Source organism: Scyliorhinus torazame, chromosome 10 (assembly GCF_047496885.1).
Source record: "Scyliorhinus torazame isolate Kashiwa2021f chromosome 10, sScyTor2.1, whole genome shotgun sequence".
NCBI classification, from domain to species: Eukaryota; Metazoa; Chordata; class Chondrichthyes; order Carcharhiniformes; family Scyliorhinidae; genus Scyliorhinus; species Scyliorhinus torazame.
The window spans coordinates 183,050,090-183,063,659 of NC_092716.1; the positions used below are offsets into that span (position 1 = coordinate 183,050,090).

The window sequence follows — 13,570 nt, forward strand, 5'->3', positions numbered from 1 at the left end:
GCGCCATTCAATGAGATCATGGCTGATCTTTTGTGGACTTAGCTCCACTTTCCCACCCTAAAACCATAACCCTTTATTCCTTTATTCTTCAAAAAACTATTTATCTTTTCCTTGAAAACATTTAATGAAGGAGCCTCTACTGCTTCACTGGGCAAGGAATTCCATAGATTTACAACCCTTTAGGTAAAGAAATTCCTCCTAAACTCAGTCCTAAATCTACTTCCCCTTATTTTGAGGCTATGCCCCCTAGTTCTGCTTTCACCCGCCAGTGGAGACAATCTGCTGCATCTATCTTAACTATTCCCTTCAAAATTTTATGTTTCCATAAGATCCCCCCCACATCCTTCTAAATTCCAACGAGTACAGTCCCAGTCTACTCAACCTCTCCTTGTAATCCAACCCCCTCAACTCTGGGATTAACCTAGTGAATCTCCTCTGCACACCCTCCAGCGCCAGTACGTCCTTTCTCAGGTAAGGAGACAAAACTGAACACAATACTCCAGGTGTGGCCTCACTAACACCTTATACAGTTACAGCATAACCTCACTTCCTCGCCCGTCGCCGAACTCCGCCTCGGCGATCTCCCTTTCCTCCGGGCCACCAACCACGTCCAGTGCCCTCTGCTCGGGCATGGTGAGGGGCCGCAGTTCATGTGGCCCCCATCCAGTCTTTCCCCGCTCCAGGCAGTTGTGCGAGGCAATCTTTCCCCGCTCCAGGCGGGGGGAGGTGGGGAAAACAAACAGCACAACCATTAGACATCCCTACGCATGCAGCCCAGGGGTTGGGTAGGTGGTGGCCTCAGTGGCCAGGCCATCCGGCCATGGCAGCTGGCATGGGCGCTGGCATGTGGGGCAGGGTGGGGGTTCGGCTTTCCCTGGGGGGAGGGGCCAGGTTACACGTATATGTGGGGGGGGCGGGGTTACTGCCAGGGGCAGTGCGCTGCCTACTCACCCTGGCCACCCTGAGGAGGTCGTGCAGTTTCTTCCTGTACTGCATGCCAGTCCAGATGACGTTGCCCACGGCGCTGACCACCTCTGCCACCTGCACCCAGGCACGGCAAACGGCGGCAGCTGGTGACCTTCCTCCCGGGCCGGGGTACAGGGTCATCCTCCTCTCCTCCACGGTGTCCAGGAGGGTGTCCAGCTCAGCGTCCCTGAACCGTGGCGCTGCTCTCCTTCCAGCCACCCTGTTGGCTGGGACGGATGGATCGTTTAAGTGCGGCTGCGGCCTGTGATCTTCACGTGCGCCAATCACAGACCCGGCAAATCTGGCACCATTTTGCATGGAATTGATTGTGTTCCACATGGTGATGGTGCTCGTCCATTTAAAGTAGCTGAATCGTGCAGCTGTTGTGACATTTTCTCTGTCATAAAACGGCACTTAGTCTCAAAATCGGAGAATCCAGCCCTTAGTCTCAGAAACAGATAATCCCGCTCCTTAATCATGTGTCTTGCTTTAAAATCTGGTCATTGGTGTATAGCAGTCAGCAAGGGACCCAGTACTGACGCCTGCAGAATTCCACTGGAGCCATTTATTCCTGAAGAAGCAAACCTACAGTTCACCCCATGCCGCCAGGTCCCGCCGGTAAGGACCTACTCTGATTTACGCCGGCGGGTCCGGCAAAAAACAGGAGGCCACTCGGCCCATTGCGGGCCGGAGAATTGCCGGGGGGGGGTGCTGCCAGCGATCGCCGACTGGCGCGGCGCGATTCCCGCCCCCCGCCAAATCTCCGGCGCCGGAGAATTCGGCAGCCGGCGGGGGTGGCATTCACACCGCCCCCCCCCCCCCGGCGATTCTCCGACCCGGCGGGGGGTCGGAGAATCCCGCCCCTCTCATTTTCATCTAAGAGCACAGCAGTGGTGGAAACTGGCTGGATGCTTCTGCTAGATGCGTGGGAAATTAAAGAGTAATATCAGACCTTAAAGAGCTTCTTTGAGCTTTTTTGTTGTCATGTATTGTCAGAGTTTTGGAAGTGGTTTTGCTCATGAATGGCTCTGGTGATTTTTTTACCGAGACATCTGAAGTACTATTAGTTGCTTGGCTTGAGGCCAGAACCCCACACTCCAGCCCTTGCTTTTGAACAAGGCTGGAACTGTTTCTACAGGGCGTTGAAAGGAGGAAGGCGTCTATATCCATTGCCTGGAAGGAAGAACATAGGAAATAGGAGCGGGAGGGGTCTAAATATAGTATCAGAAAGCCAAAATGAAAGCATGCGAAGGCTGGGCATTCTAAATGCTGTGACAAATATTTGGTTCATGGTTCATTTCAATATTTGGAATACTTGAAATGTTGCGCACAATTCTGGTAGCCACACTACCAGAAGGATGTGGAGGCTTTGGGGAGGCTGCAGAGGAGCTTTACCAGGATGTTGCCTGGTATGTGTTAGCTATGTGGAGAGGCTGAATAGACTCAGACTGTTTTCACTAGAAAGACGGAGGTTGAGGGGCGACCTGATAGAGGTCTACAAGATTATGAGGGGCATGGATAGAGCGGAAGGGCAGGCACTCTTTCCCAGGGTGGAGGGGTCAGTTACCAGGGGGCATAGGTTTAAGGTCCGTGGGGCAAAGTTTAGAGGAGACGTGCGAGGCAGGTTTTTTTCGCAGAGGGTGGTGAGTGCTTGGACCGTGTTGCCAGGGGAGGTTGTGGAAGCAGATACATTAACGGTATTCAAACGGCATCTTGACAAACACATGGATAGGATGGGTATAGAGGGATATGGCACAAGGAACTGCTGAGGGTTTTGGTAAAGGTTGGTATCATGACCGGTACGGGCTTGTAGGGCCGAAGGGCCTGTTCCTGTGCTGTAATGTTCTTTGTTCTTTATTTTAGAATTAATGTTTAGTTCTGTGAAGATTGGCATTGTGAAGGTAAGGTAACTAATTTCTGGGCTTTAGATATTTCCATAACACCTAAAAGAAAATGGCTGTTCAGAAGGTTACTCATGTTTGAATGATAGGGTCGGAATAGAAGCGATGGAGCCATACAACAGCAGGTGGGCTTACCTAGCAGGACAACTTGGTGATGTGATGTATACACTGCTTACAAAGAGATGTTGGGCTAGATTCTCCGTTTGGGAGACTGTTGACGCCAGCGGAGCATGTGTGGACTTTCACGACCGAAAAATCGGCGCAAATCCCTCACCGATTCTGGTGAGGGGCTAGCACCGATGCCAAGTGAAACTCCCGTGAACCGCCCAGAAAATGGCTGACGACCTGCATCGGTCACACTGTACAACATGGCGCCAACCGTGTGCGAACCCAACCAACTCCTGGCCACACCCCACCAGTCACCCAGCCCTAGCAGATGCCCCCTGGCCAGCGGCACGGATCCTGGCTGAGTGTGGCGGTGCTGGACACAGTCCGCAGCCAGCACGCCAGGTTTCCACATGATCGGGACCACACGTGGCCCTCGCCGTTGGGAACTCGGCCCATCGGGGGCGGAGCATCGCAGCTGGGCCGGCACGATTACGCTGGTTTGGAGGGCGTGGAGCATGGCAGACCAGAGTCAAACCGGCGCCGGCCCCGATTCCGGAGTCGGAATCATTCTCCACCCGATCGCCGATCACGATTTCGGCGTCGGGCTACGGAGAATCCAACCCATTTTGTTTTGGGGGGTTAGAGCTAAATGAGTTTAAAAGCATTCAGTGAATCCTGAAAGGTCAGGTTCTCATGGAGGTGGGATAAGCTTAAGAAGGTGTTCTGGTTTCAATTGATTTGAGTGTTCCGCAACAGTGACAATCCCATAAAATACAGGCTGGTTTGTCACTGTGTTGGCACATTCCCTGTGAGGGCCGGACTTTGTGGTCCATGTGACCGGCTCAGGGCCAATCACGCGAGAGCGTGCGAAGCCTGGCCAATAGTGAGTTATATATTCGGAGATTAACAGTGTCTAGACTTCAGCCAATCAGTTCCCGGTAAATCACAACCGACCACAGCCAAGGTAGGCTGGCAAAAACTGATTTCCAGCTGGATTTCCCAGTCATTCTGGTTGCTCTGTGTGCATGCCGATTATTCCAGTTAGAGGTCGGTTATTCCGCTGCAGTCTTTGACTGGCTGGCACGGATTTTCTTTCTGGGGAGCCTGCTCCACCATCCAAAGTCATTGCTGATCCTCACCTCAGCCACACTTCCCACATTACCTCAACCCCATTCCTGTGGCATGAAGAACTCTGGGCTGGATTCTCCGTCGGCAGCATCCTCCATTCTGCCGGAGGCAGCACTCTCACCCGTGGATTTCCACAGTGGGAAACCCCAGTGGCCGGCTGCCGGGATGGAGAATCCCGCTGCTGGCGGGGGGACGCCGCAACCGAAAACGGGTGCAGCGAGATGGAGAATCCCACCTATTCATCTCTTAAATTCAATATTCTCAATGACTGAGAATCCACAGCTCCCTGGGATGGAGAATTCCAAAGATTCACAACCACCTGATTTCCTCATTTCAATCCTTTTTGTGAGTGAGACTGTTCTAGAGTTGGGGAAATATTTCGCCGAATGGTTAACAGTGAGGTTGAGTGTCTTGGGTAACAGGAAGATATAGACGGGATGGTCAAATGGCATTTCTTTTTTTGGAAATCCAAATTCAAAAGTATCCAAAAAAGGGAAGTGGAAGGTGGAATTTAACGCTGAAAAGTGTGAGGTGATACATTTTGGAAGGAGTAATTTACGAGGAAGTGTTGAATGAACAGCGTGACACTGGGAAGTTCTGAGGAACAAAGGGACCTTGGCCTGTTTGTCCAGAGATCTTTGAATGCGGGAGGGCAGGTTAATAGGGTGGTGAAAAAGGCATATAGGACACTTGCCTTATCAATCGGGGCATAGATTACAAAAGCACAGAGCTACTGTGTGCAATTCTGATTGCCACATTATAGGAAGAATGTAATTGCATTGGAGGGGGTGCAGAGGCGATTCGCCAGGATGTTGCCTGTTTTTTTTTGTTAGAGCAAAGAAGACTGAGGGTTGACCTGATCGAGGTATACAAGATTATTAGGGGCATGGACAGGGTGGATAGGGAGCCGCTGTTCCCCTTAGTTGAAGGGTCAGTCACGAGGGAACACAGGTTCCACATGCTTGAGAGGGAATGTGAAGAAAAGCTTTTTACCCAGAGGGTGGGTATTTGAGTCTGGAATGCAGTGCCTGGGAAGGTGGTAGAGGCGGGTTGCCTCACATTGTTTAAAAAATACCTGGATGAGCACTTGGCACACCATAACATTCAAGGCTATGGGCCAAGTGCTGGCAAATGGGATTAGGTAGGTAGGTCAGGTGTTTTTCATGTGTCGGTGCAGACTCAATGAGTCGAAGGGCCTTTTCTGAGACTGGAACATCTCCCCCAGCGTCTGGGACAGACCCCCCCCCCCCCCCCCGCAGCGTCTGGGACAGGCTCCCCAGCATCTGGGATAGGCTCCGCAGCGTCTGGGACATGCACCGGAAAACGTCTGTAATACCCACCTGAGACTGGGGCATGCTGACGAGGATGTCTCTGATTGGACATCGCTACCCTTGGTGCTGTTATATGATACTCCACGTTCTCTACTGCGGTCACCACCCTAGCAGTGTTGGCCGCTGTGCCATGCCACGCTTTAGCTGCGCAATTTCCTGCGTCCTTAGCCTTTGGGACTCCTCCGATGGGCTATGGACCCGCTGGAGTGTCGTTGAACATCCCCCCCTCTGAATTTCACGGCCGCACCTTTTTCACGATGCATCGACTGCATCAGCTCTGGAATTTCCTGGTCCAGAGGCTCAGCATCTGACTGGGATTCAGCTCGATCCTGGGACACACAGGGGGATATTGTGAACCGAACACTTCATGCACTGCAGGCGGGGGGCATGGTGGGAGACAAGTGTGGGCACCATTGCCGGCTATGGGTGGGGTGTGCTGGTAGGTGCCAGGTTGTCTGGAGCACAGGTACGTTGTAGTATTGTGCTGGGGCGAGGGATGGTGCTTGGTGCAGCGTCGTCAGGTGGGGGTGTCCTGGGATGGCAGGCGGGACCAGTGCAAGGAGGCTGATGCCAACTCACCCGTGTGGCCCGGTGGAGGTCGTTGATCTTCTTGCAGCAATGGGTGGCAGTCCTCCTGGTCACACTACCCGTGCTGATGGCTGTTGCCACTGCATCCAAGGCGGCACTGACTGCCCTGTGGCTGGCCCACTGACCCCCTTGGGGAAACAGGGTATCCCTCCTGGACTTGACTATGTCTGTGAGCCTGGCCAGGTCAGCATCCCTGAATCATGGCTACATGCTGGCTGAAGTTTGCTCTGCGGGATTGGTTTAAGTGCTGCTCCTCCTCGTTAGCGGGGGGCTGGCGAGCACGGTCCCGGCAAATTAGCCGGTGGGACAGTCATTTGCGATGTGAAGCCCATGAGGCTTTCTTAAGTGGTCTAATTAATAGGGCAGCATGGTGGCACAGTGGTTAGCACTGCTGCCTCACGGCGCTAAGGTCCCAGGTTCGATCCCGGCCCTAGGTCACTGTCTGTGTGGAGTTTGCACATTCTCCCCGTGTTTGCGTGGGTTTCACCCCCACAACCCAACGATGTGCAGGGCAGGTGAATTGGCCATGCTAAATTGCCCCTTCATTGGAAAAACTTAATTGGGTACTCTAAATCTATTTTTTAAAAATGATACTTAGGGCACGATTCAACTAAAAGGGAAAAAAGTCTCATAGCGAGCACGGTTAGCCACATGTTTTCAGGCGCCCACAGCGCCGAGAAACACGTGACTATAAAATGCCACCCGCGTTAGATAAGGCCCAGGCTGCGCATAGCCCCTTTTTGTGCACTGAGGAGATCTGCTCATCAGAACTCCCCAGCGCAGCGAGAGATGGGGGCGCCATTTTTAAATGGCATCCTGATCTCCGAGGCCTCTGACACAACCCCCATTCCCAACAAGCCAAAACATACTATGGGAAGATCCCCACTCCTCCCCCCAACACCCACATAAGGCACCTCAAGCCCACAAATGCCAGCTTGGCACATTGGCAGTGCCAACTTGGCAGCCTGGCAGTGCCCCTTCCAGTATCACCTGGGCATCTTGGCAGTGCCAGACTGGCACCCATGTGGAACTGCCAGGGTTCCCAGGCCATACCAACAGCACCACAGTATCAAAGGGCATGCACCTGGGCCTCTGAGAGACCCCCACAAATGCCATTCTGTCTGGGCCCTCTTTGTGGAGACCAGTGGTGAACACCACTCGCCCAAGATCTCTGAGGCAAGAGACATTGATCCCACACCTCGGGTAACTCAGGAATCTGCACATTAAAGTGAGACTAGCTACCTCGCTTTAATATGCAGATTTGCGAAAAAGTGATCCAGCCCAAAATTGGCGGGATTTACATCTCAACGTCTTGCGAGTTTGCGTTAGATCTCGCGAGACGTTGTGAGCTGGGGGGATCTCGGGAACGGGGTCTCCTGGCTTCTATCGGCCAATCTGCACCCCGGTGAGCTGCTTTTTGGCTGCAGCATGTCTGTTGAGTGGTGCCGATGGACATTGGTTGGATTGATTTGAGGGGAACTTGCAGGTGGTGGCCTTCTGATACATTCTAGTTCCCCTTGCCATGTTTGGAAGCTGCTGTGGAGGACTTGAGGACTAACATCTCCTCTTGTTTCTCAAAGAACAAGGTCAAAGGATTTCCGATCTCTCTGAATACACAAACAAGCTGAGGAATTGTCTAATGTCTGTAAAGAAAAAATAGATTCTGTTTGTTATATTGACCCCTTTCAACTGAGTACCTTTTTTATAAAAAGCCTGTGAAAATCCACATTGCATCAGAAATAAAGCTTTTGCAACAGTCTTTGTGGGGAATAGTTGAAAAGCCAAATTGAGACACCTGAAGAAGACGACAGCGGAGTATCTCTTTTATTCTACTTCATCCGACACTCACTGAATGCAATGGAGGGTTCAGCAGTGACTGCGGCAGTAAATCAACAAAATTACAAGTTGCTGATAAGTTCCACGTCTAAACGTTAGTCATTATGAATTGCTTTGATACACACATAGATCATTATAAAGATCTAGGCAATCTGCAGATGTTTTAAAAATTACCCAAGAAAATATATATTTGTCTCTTTCCAATAATAGTAAGTCCACATTATGTACAGTGTCCCCTAACCTAAGTGCCACTTTTCAAGAGACTGAAGCAAGGCATCATGGAACTCCTCCTCAGTTTGGTTTATATAAATGGATCAGTTCAAACCAGAGCTTCTTTCTCACTCTGCAGCTCCACATTAACCGTTTCAAATGGAGACTGGGGACTTGGAATCACAGCCTAAAGCCGAGGAAGCAATGGGATCCAACCAGCCTCAACCATCGAATAGCACCGTCGTGAACATGAAAAACCCTGCTCACCCCCAGACCCGTCCACACTCCCAACCTGTACACGACCACATCATCTGGTCCCTGTTCAACGCCTTTTACCTGAATGCCTGCTGTCTTGGATTCCTCGCACTTATCTTCTCAATCAAAGTAAGTTTTCCTTTTGTCCTACTTTCCGTCTACAATAACTGGTCAATGGTTCTAATCCTAAATTCAGGAAGTGATATCAGTCAATGTTTTATCAGGATGCTTAGCTCAGTCCCTTCTCATCCTGTGATTGAAAGCAGTTGTTTAAAAGCCAGATCAACACAATCTGAGGCAAAACTATGGAATTGTCTAATGATATTTGAATATTTCCAAGACTCGGGAACATTGGTAAAACATGTTGCTCTTGGTCTCAGGAATAAAGAAGTGCTGCATTTTCATAGGGACAGGACTGTGTCATTGTTGGATGGACAATACTGAGGGAACGCTGCACTGTCAGAGGGCAAGTCCTGAAGGCATGTTCTGCATTTGGAGGAGCAATACAGAGTGCGGCACTGTTGGAGGGGTAGCAGTAAGGGAGCGCTTCAGCGTCAGCGGGGGGGAAGTATTGATGAAGTGCTGCATTGTTGTAGAGACAGGCCATAGGAAATGCTGTATTGTTGCCTGGGCAGCACCGAGAGCTCTGTACTGTGGGAAGAGCGGCACTGAGGGAGCAGTGCATTGGCAGAGAAGCAGCACTGAGGCAATGCTGCACTTTCAAAGGGACTATACAGATGAACTGATATGCTGTTAGCGTGTTTGCTCTGAGGGGATCTGGAGTTTTGGAGGGGTGGCAAAAGCTGCATGCTGTAGGGGCAATACTGATGGAATGCTGCATAGTTAAAGGACTTAGCGCTTAGCAAGTGCTGCACTGTCAAAGGACTGCACACAAGGAGCACTAAACTGTTGGGAGAGTCAGAAGTGAAAGAGCGCTACACTGTTGGAGAGCATGTAATGAGGGCGCATTACACTGACAGCGGATCAATACCGAAGGGCTTTGTACTGTTGGAGGGTCAGTCGTGAGGGTGTATCAAAGGATCTGTCTATCAGGCAAGAGGTTTATTTGAGCCCTGCCTGCACCCTTGGGAGCTGTAAAAGATCCCATTATTTTGAAGGAGAGCCAGGGAGTTCCTGCATTTGTTCTGGACATTTATCCCCCCAACTAACATCCCTCAAACAGATGAGCTGCTCATTATCAGGCTATTGTTTGTGGTCTCCTGCTGCATGCAATTCGGCTGCTGTATTTCCCACTTTACAAAAGTGACTATGGGCAGAATTTTCTGGCCGTTCACGCTAGCAGGATCTTACGGTCCCGCCGATGGCGCGCAGCCCTGCTGCGGGTTTCACGGCGGCCAGGGGTGTGTTCAATGGGAAACCTCATTGACAACGTCGGAACAGGGCGATCCCACTGCCAGCCACTGGTGAGCTGCCCTCCGCCACTACAGAACACGCCGCAGAGGGAGGAATATTGGCTTGAAAGCACTTTGGGAGGTTCTGAGAGGGGGAAAAGTGCGGCTGAATGGAATTTCATTTGGTCATTCATAGCTCATCTTAGAAGTGCCCTGTTGCTGCAGTTAATTTGTCTTCAGTGATTCCAGGAATTTTTGTTCTAGTGTTCCCAGTTCTGATCACTCTTTGTGAAAAAAGAAATCTTCCTAACATCTGTCCTGAGTTTGCCCCTTATTATCAGAAATGCCTGTCTGATTCACACATTTTACTTTGAAGTAGTTTAGTGCATTTCCTCTTTTCCAGTTGATCATTTATCCCTCTCTCAAATAACTTTTCACACCTTGGCTGATCTTGTTGCAATGAGATGTCAGCCCTTTGCATTGCCTTCAGTATTTGGGCGTTCTCCTTGGTCCACAACCTGTGGTCTTGATCAGCGCACTCCCCCCCCCCCCCCCCCCGCCCCAGTCACCTACAAATATCAAGTTCACGCTGACAATGTCTGGATTTCTCATTTGCATACTTCTCTGATCCTTCATCCACAAGTGCATTCAGCTCCAACATTGTAGCACCTCTCACAATCCTTCCATTGTCTCTCTGTTGCAAACAGTTACAATTTCCTGTAGCTAAATAGAGCAGGAAGCAACGCTGTCACCAATAATGTCAAGCATTTTGGGACATCCTGAGGCTATTACATGGTCCATATGTATTCCCTCCCTCCCACTCTTCTTTCTTTCTTTCTTTCTCTCTTTTCTCTCTCTCTTTTCTCTTTCTTTCACTCGGGAGGTGGGGGATGGCGGGTGGCGTTATGGTATTGTCACTGGACTAGTAATCAGAGACCCAAAGACATGCTCTTAAACTTGGACAATGGAAATTTCTATTGTGCGCTCCAAGGAAGGGAAACAACAATCTCTATCACATGGTAAGATCATCACTGGGTCAAAAGCTCCCTCCTTAACAGCACTGTGGGTGCACCTATACCACATGAACTGCTGCAGTTCAAGAAGGCAGCTGGTCTTGTTAGCGACATATCCATCTCAAGAATAAATTTTAATAGGAAAATAAATGATTGATACAAATGGGCAATAATGGGGTATTTACCCAGAGTGAGTGAGGCGCTGTCAAGACTGCACCCCGTACCCATCTACAGTGTCTTTCACAACCTCAGGATGCCACAGAATACCTTACAGCCTGTTAAACACTTTTATAAATTGGAGTCACTGCTGTAAAGTAGGCAACGTGACAGCCAATGTGTACAGCGCAAGCTTCTGAAAATGGAACGTGATAATGACTGCATCATTTGTTTTAAATGATTTTTAAAAATAAATTTAGAGTACCCAATTATTTTTTTCCCAATTAAGGGGCAATTTAGCGTGGCCAAGCCACCTACCCTGCACATCTTTTTGGGTTGTGGGGGTGAGGCCCACACAGACATGGGGAAAATGTGCAGATTTCACACGGACAGTGACCCAGGGCCGGGATTCGAACCCGGGTTCTCAGTGCCACGAGGCAGCTGTCTGTTTTAAATGATGTTGGTTCAAAGATACATTTTGATTGACACTCTGAAAGCTCCAGAGAGTTGGACTCTGCTCTGAACACTGATATGGAATCGGACAATCAAAGAAACCCTACAGTAGAAAAAGAACAGGCCGGAAATTTCATACTCGGTTTATTCATCTTATTTTTCGAAGTCCTTGGAAAACTGTCTGCCCGACGATGCCATTCAGTATTTGCTTTCAGGACTTTAGCCTCTGTTGTACCCATCAATGTGACAACTTCTCCGAGAACATCAGCGACTTTTATATTCTGGCTTTAATGTGGGCAAAATGTTCTGGACTGCATCCCGAAGTGTAATTAAAACCAGCATAAGGAGGTTCCTTTTGACAGCTCCTTGTGGTACAAAGAACAAAGAACAAAGAAATGTACAGCACAGGAACAGGCCCTTCGGCCCTCCAAGCCCGTGCCGACCATGCTGCCCGACTAAACTACAATCTTCTACACTTCCTGGGTCCGTATCCCTCTATTCCCATCCTATTCATGTATTTGTCAAGATGCCCCTTAAATGTCACTATCGTCCCTGCTTCCACCACCTCCTCCGGTAGCGAGTTCCAGACACCCACTACCCTCTGCGTAAAAAACTTGCCTCGTACATCTACTCTAAACCTTGCCCCTCTCACCTTAAACCTATGTCCCCTAGTAATTGACCCCTCTACCCTGGGGAAAAGCCTCTGACTATCCACTCTGTCTATGCCCCTCATAATTTTGTAGACCTCTATCAGGTCTCCCCTCAACCTCCTTCGTTCCAGTGAGAACAAACCAAGTTTATTCAACCGCTCCTCATAGCTAATGCCCTCCATACCAGGCAACATTCTGGTAAATCTCTTCTGCACCCTCTCTAAAGCCTCCACATCCTTCTGGTAGTGTGGCGACCAGAATTGAACACTATACTCCAAGTGTGGCCTAACTAAGGTTCTATACAGCTGCAACATGACTTGCCAATTCTTCTACTCAAGTCGGTAGTCGGTATTAGGGGTATTACGGTACACTGAATAATGCTGTAAGACCATTGGTGTGGGAGGTACCTGAGACAGGAAGATCATTGGTGAAGCCTGCCTGCTGGTTCCGTTCAGTAAGGCGGAGTATAAGAGCCTGTGCCTCCCCAGCAGCTGCATTCTGTACCTGCGCTGCTGGTGGAAACATCTAGTACAATAAAGCCTACAATTGTCTCCAATCTCACTTCAGGAGTTATTGATCGAGCATCACTCCTCTCCCCTAATTTATGTTCCTTGGAATCTTCAAATTACAGATGATATTTTAAGAATATCCAAGTACTATGTTTGTTTTGCAAATCATCCCTCACGGCACATAATCTCTCCGTTCATTCTTTACAGGCTCGGGATTTTAAAGGTGGCAACAACACGCGAAAAGCAAGAAAGTTCGCTTCTACCGCCAGGGGGTTGAATATTGCTGCCACCCTGTTCTCCGTGATCCTGCTAGCCGCTGGTGTGGCCTATTACTTGTATGTGACTGTGGCCCATTTCACTCCCTGACCAGAGACACTTGTCAAATCCAACAAAAGAACACTTCAAAATTGAAGGCACGGATTCTGCTATAAAACAAACTACCCGTGACTGGATCGGCACACAAAGGCAAACAGCAACCATCGTGCAATTTCACAGTGAAAATATTTTTATACAGTGGTTTTATGTTCTGCCTGTAACTCATTTATTCCAGACATTGTGTACATTTTGGACGTTGTGGATTCTCAATTGGTCCTCAGTGCTCCCAAAATATTGTCAGTATATTAACCAGGAATTGAGAATAAATCAAAATTTTACTCTTTCGGAAAAGTCGATAAATCGGGATTTGCAAATCCTGAAATTGTAAAATTGCTTCTGGATTGATTCTAGGAGACTGAAGAGTAAAGGCTAGGGTTGAAGATTGGCAACTGGGCAAAGGAGATTGGAGAATAGGGACCGAAGACTGGAGACTTGGAACTGGAGACTGGGAATGGGGAGGGAGAGTGGAGTCGGGAATGGTGACTCGGAATGGGAACTAGAGACTGGGGACTGGGAACTGGGTATTGGAGATTGGAGATTAGGGACTTAAAACTGGGGACTTGGGACTATGGACACTGGGGGAGTGGAGACGGGCATGGGGACTGGGAATGGGGACTAGAGACTGGGGACTGGGAACAGGGTATTGGAGATTGGAGATTAGGGACTTAAAACTGGGGACTTGGGACTATGGACACTGGAGGAGTGGAGACGGGCATGGGGACTGGGGATGGGGACTGGA

At 49.6% G+C, this 13,570-nt stretch overlaps 1 long non-coding RNA gene across 1 annotated transcript; it reads left to right on the forward strand.

Annotated features, from left to right (window-relative positions):
- Positions 1 to 8,213: 8,213 nt before the first annotated feature.
- On the forward strand, positions 8,214 to 13,114 carry LOC140384902 (uncharacterized). Its single transcript, XR_011933205.1, has 2 exons — positions 8,214 to 8,452; positions 12,664 to 13,114. It is a non-coding gene; the product is annotated as an uncharacterized lncRNA (long non-coding RNA).
- The last annotated feature ends 456 nt before the right edge of the window (positions 13,115 to 13,570 follow it).